Raw genomic sequence first — 5,618 nt, 5'->3', positions numbered from 1 at the left:
GGAGCTTTGCCTGTGCCATGCCATTGGCACATGGCTTTTCAGTTATTTTTGATATCCAAGTTACAGCTTCTTGAAGTGGAGGAACTAATTAGAGGCATGTTCTTCAAGCCTGATAAGTCATTCAAAAGAGGTTCTCTGGCAGCTGCTAAATACTGTGTATGAGCCCTGAAGGTGATTTCTGCCAGTGGCCTAGGCTGTGGACATATTTGGATAATAGCGACTCTTTTTAAGAGCTATGGTTCTATGTTTTCCTCTGTCTTACTACAAGTGATGGTGATACTGTCAGTAAAGCCAGGCTGCAGGATTTGATAGGAAGCTTTGAAAACACAGTGAGGTCCAGCACTGACTCCTCTCACAAAGCTCTGTGCTCACTTTTAAGACTCCCAGTCTATGTTGCAAAGAGAGTATTCAGCTATTCATCTCTGGTATGAATAGTCTAGAGATTTGGTTTCTGAGTAAGTTATTTAAAGCTTGTATGCTGTCTTCTTTCAAGAAGAACCCAGGTGCTGATTTAGCATGTCTGGCTACCACAAGACCTGCATGATCTTCGTCCAAGTTTTTAATGCTGATATTATAGTGCAGAGCGAGCTTGAATAAGATGCAGAGCTCTCAGCTTACTTCTGCCTTGGTACGTGAGTCTCCTTAGTGTGCCTTCGCACRGGGTCAGGCAATTTGAGGCATGTGGGTGCGAGATGTGACAGGAGGAGACGGGCTGCAGCCAGCACAAGTGCCTGCTCGGAGCAGAAGCCCCTGGTAACTGGCTCTCATTCCTCCATCCTGGCACAGTGTTGCGACTGCACTCTCTGTCTGACSCTGTGCAGCATATTGATGCACCTCTAAGGGGAGAGGCAGCTCCAGTTCAGCCTGTGCTTTGGAGCACAGGAGGGAGGCATGCAGGAGGGAGGCCGTGGCACTGCAGACCTCTATGTGAGATGCAGCGATCACTGGGTAACTGCGGGGAGAGGGAGTTAGGAGTCAAGGGTGTGAGTCTCATGAGCACAGGATGTGACTTGACAGGCCTGAAGGTGATGAAGGCAGGGGATTTCTCACCAAGGAACAAGATGTTTTTGTCCAGGTTTCTTAAAGTGAAACTTCAAACTATTATGTTTCAAAAGGTTGCCAATTGCAGGATGCTAGTGTGAAGTCTATGAAGGCTTCCTATATGTGTATGTGCCAGCATGTCTTCTTTTCTATTAGTTGGATAGCCATCTGCAATTTTCAGCATGTGGTGGTACGTATTTGGACTGGGCAACCTTAGCAGTTGCTCAGTAAATTACTTCAAAATCTTTTCTATCAAAGCTGAAGAACCAACAGCTGTTTCAGGGATCATTCCCAGTGAAGATGGAGGTTACAGATTGAAGGTATCTTGGTTTCAGCTGTAGGGAGAATTTGGTATCAAAGAAAGTAACTTCAGCTGCCAGGGTTGTTCATCAATCTGTGTTTACCTTGGTATGTGCTAAGTGTGATAAACGCCCTCAAAGAGGACGCTGAAGACTTCAGAGTTCCGGTCAAGTTTGTCCCCTGATTAGAGCTGTTGTCCTATGTAAATTGGTCACAGACTGTTAGGAGTATACTTAACTAGCAAATAACATAAGCCAGAGCAGCAGCTGATGAACATAAAAGGCACATTGCAGCAGTCATTGAATAAAGCAGAGGTCAATATGTGAATTGCTGCAGGTTGAAAGTGTGATTGTTGTCCAAAACAGATCTGTGCAATACAGCATCTCATTGTTTCCCAAAACAGGTCTGCTCCCTATACGTGTGATCTGGATTGCATTTATTTAAGGAGAAAAATACACTTTTGTACTTGTTATTAAATCAGAATCAAAATGAGTGGTGTGCTATGTTGTTTTAATAAACACTTACAATAACATTTTTAAGAGTTGCTTTTCAAGTAGTATTGATGCTTACAGTTTCAGACTTTATGTTCATTATTTGTTTAGTATTTGAGAGAACACTGTTACATTTGGCTGGTTTAATGGAACCTGAATGATAAAGTTAACACAGAAATCAATCTTTCTTTATGTATGACAAGTAACTTAGATGCTGGCATTCTCTAATTCTGAATTCTGTAGGCTTTCTGCTCATTTAATGTAGATTTTTGTGCATAGAATACATATGTATCGTTTCAGTGATTTTTTTCAATTAGCAGTCATTGATCAGGTGCTATAGATTCTAATGAGCTACTCAACATTTCCTCTACAGGTCTTCAGCTGAAATCCAGCCTGACTCAGGCATTAATCAAAAACATTCTCTTTGATTCTGTGTTAGTGCTTCTTGTGAAATGAGTTTGAGAGATCTCAGCTTCAGCTCTTGTGTTCTCAGCTGATTCCCATGTTTTATGCTAATTGTGATAGACACAGAGGCCAGCTGTAGAGATTTGGCAGTCTCTGCAGGTGTAGATCAAGGTGCTCGTTTCCTAGATATTGGTCTAGGCATAGGAGTGGAGCAGAGGTTGGGAGAAGCTTTTCAGCTTGTGCTGGCTTTGCTGTAGCTCTTTAGCTTTTTTTAATTTTTGTTCAGTCGCTTTAACAAAAGGGAATGTGCTGGGCTTATCATAAGAGTATTTCACAGTTTGGGAGACTTCAAAGTAGATTACAGAAAGGTGAGTCTTATTATGCCCAGTTTATCACGGGATGGGGAGACAAACAGGCTGTATGTAATGGAGTAAGCACCAAGCTGAGCAGAAATGGGGTGATGGAACCTACTGCTGAACTGGACAAATTAATGTAATGACTACTGAGGAAAGAAGGATTCCATTAATGGATTCTACATGGCTTTCAAGAGCCTGAATTAGCTGATTATGACTCTCTTGCAGATGTAGATGTTTAGCTTGGAGGATGCAGAGAGGTGTGCTGGGGTTGTTGTGTTACCACTGTGGTGCTTAGCAAGGTTGCCTTGTGACTGCAGGGGCTGCACTGAGCTTGAATGGACGCTTGCCTGCCTTCTCTGCCTAGCTCATTGCAAGATTGTAGAGGACTTGATAGAAAAGTGGGTAAGTCCTGCTTCTCTGCAAATGCATTCTGCCATGTGCACTGTGGCCTGGATAGGTTGAAGTTACTGCTGTTCTTTATTCCATCAGGAACGTGCAAGAGATACCATAGTTAACATCAGCCTTCACTCAGAAGGTGAATGTGGACCTGGACAACTAGGGAACAGACCAGAGACAGCTTTGTAAGTTGTTCTCATTTCTTCTACTTTTGCTTTCTTTCTTTCTTTCTTTCTTTTAAATTATTTTTTATTGTTGTTTAAAAGTAAACTTATCTGTTCAGATGCCCAGGAATGTTGCAGCTGAGAAACTCTGAACTGATACCATTTATTAAACTAAGCACTGTTGTTTGCATGGGGGATAAGGCATTGAAAATGCTAGCATTTGGTACAGCATGAAGTAAAAGTGGATCCCTTTTTTGTCTCACAAAGAACCAAAGAAAACTCTTTCTTGAGCAAGCAATCCAGGCAGTCAATGTTTGGGAGAAAAAAAAGAAAATGGGAAATTTATTTTGGTTTTATTTCTCTGATTTGGCAGAGCTGAATGTAATAGTCCGAGGAGTCAGTTTCCCCAGGTAGCAGGTGTACGTGGTTCGTTAACATATGCAATGTTCTCATCATTCCTTAAATGATATGGAGGACATACATATCCAACACTAGATAACTAGAGTATAGGAAGCAGTTAATCCTTCTACCTGGAAAAACATACGGCTTTCTGCCATTTCAGCAAGGATTTTCAAGATTCAGCGGACCTTGTCTAYCCTAGCCCTTGAAGAGAGTTAACTTGTTGGGGGGATAAGAGCCTGGAAAGAGGAGTTTCCCATGTGAAGAAAAAAGACCTTTAGCAATCCTGAAAACTAGGAACTCTGAAAAACAACCTTGAATTTTGGTTTATTTTCTTTGGGAAGTGGCTTTCTAAACCATTCTGCATTTTAACTATGGGGTGGATGGCAATTTTATTTATTTATTAGCATACTCYTTTTAAGCCTTTATTTTTGTCATGTTTTCTTAGAAGGCCTTTAAAACTGATCCACAGATGCTCTATGGCTGCTTGCTAAGCATTTAATAATGCACAGTGTTCCCAGACACCTTTAATTTACTGGAGGGTGGATGCGGGTTATGTGGTTATCGCTCGCTAATTAGCTAGGTTGTAGGAAACTAAATACCTTCATCCTCAAACTAGCTATGAGTAGAAATCATTGCTGTCATATGTCTTTGAAGCATATGCAGAGAATACAAAATGAAGGAGACAGTAGGGTTTTTGTAATAAAAGTCTTATTCTAGGATTGTGATCTCYGCTACATGCACAGAAGTTTTTACAAGTGGCAGCTGTGCCTGATTGCAGGATTTCTTCAGTATTTCCCCATTCTTTATATACTGTAAAGAAAAGTTAAATATGGTTATGCTGTAGAGATTTTCTTTGAACAAGAAACTCGTGCAAGTCTGACAGTTCCAAAAAGGGGTTTTGAATTAAGTTAAAATTTTATTCTAAAAAGGAAATCTACTCTGATCACAAATTTCCTCCCCCAAATGCAAGCATCTTGTGGCTCCCAACTGCAAGTCTATGGGAAGTGTGAATCAAGTTTTGAGTCCAAACCCTCCCCACTGCCCAAAGAGATTGGCTTAAAGAGACATGAGATTAAATTTTCCCAAAATGTAACAAATCATGGCTGCTTGGTCCCCCCCCCCCCCCCCCCATCCAGACTTCTGAGCCTTCTTTACAAGCTTCATGGTAACTATGAGAGAAAGACATTTACTCTTCTTGTTTTACATGATGCCTGGGGTTCCCCATGTGATCTCTTGAACCCAGTAGTGCAGTCCTTTAGAAAATAACTTCAGTAACGTCAGACTGGGTGACATGGAAACAGTTGTGCACTACTGTTCTTTCCTGATGCTCCTAAGAACCTGCCTCCGTGGAAAATGGATACTAACCAATGTGTTGCTGCTAGGTATTTTCAAAAGAAGTTAGAAATTGTCCTCCGTTATGTGCTGTGGTGCAGCCCACAGACACAGTGGTTTTTCCTTTTGCTGCTTGGCATACAACAAGGAGATGAGGAAGGAAAGGATTATTTGATGGACTGTTCTCTCTGCGCTGACAAACAAGGAGAAATGCTCCAGACAGCTGTAGGGAACATACCTGAGGAGTCACAGTGAGGTGCCGCTTCTGTATTTGTCCTTCTCTGGACATTGTGCTCTTCCCTGTCTCAGTCTCTCCATAAAGTGCTCCCTGTTGCCTGGTTTCACTCATCAGACCATAACGAGGCCAAGTGAGATTCAGTGAATATCCGTGAGGGTGGGCAGGACCAGAATTCCCTCAGAGCTGTGCCACTGGCTGAAATTTGCCTTGTGACATTTCTCCATGCCTAAATGCCCTTCAGCCATGGGAAGATTGTGATCTCTTAAAGATATGAACAATGTGCATGAACTTGGAAGACACAGTAAAAATGAATTTGTCTGCTTAAAAGTATAATTAATAATTTTTGTGGCTGTTTTTTTCAATCAACATGAACAGTCCCTCCTGTCATTCTCTTCATGCTGCTGAGGAAATATGCACATACATTTTTACTGCTTTTATTAATCCCCACTCGTTGCTTACTGCAGAGCCTTTCCATGGGACTAGCAGTGGCTAT

Source organism: Rhea americana, unplaced genomic scaffold (assembly GCF_003343005.1).
Source record: "Rhea americana isolate MKP2758 unplaced genomic scaffold, rheAme1 scaffold_15, whole genome shotgun sequence".
Classification (NCBI taxonomy): domain Eukaryota; kingdom Metazoa; phylum Chordata; class Aves; order Rheiformes; family Rheidae; genus Rhea; species Rhea americana.
Note: the sequence above shows the minus strand (reverse complement) of the source record.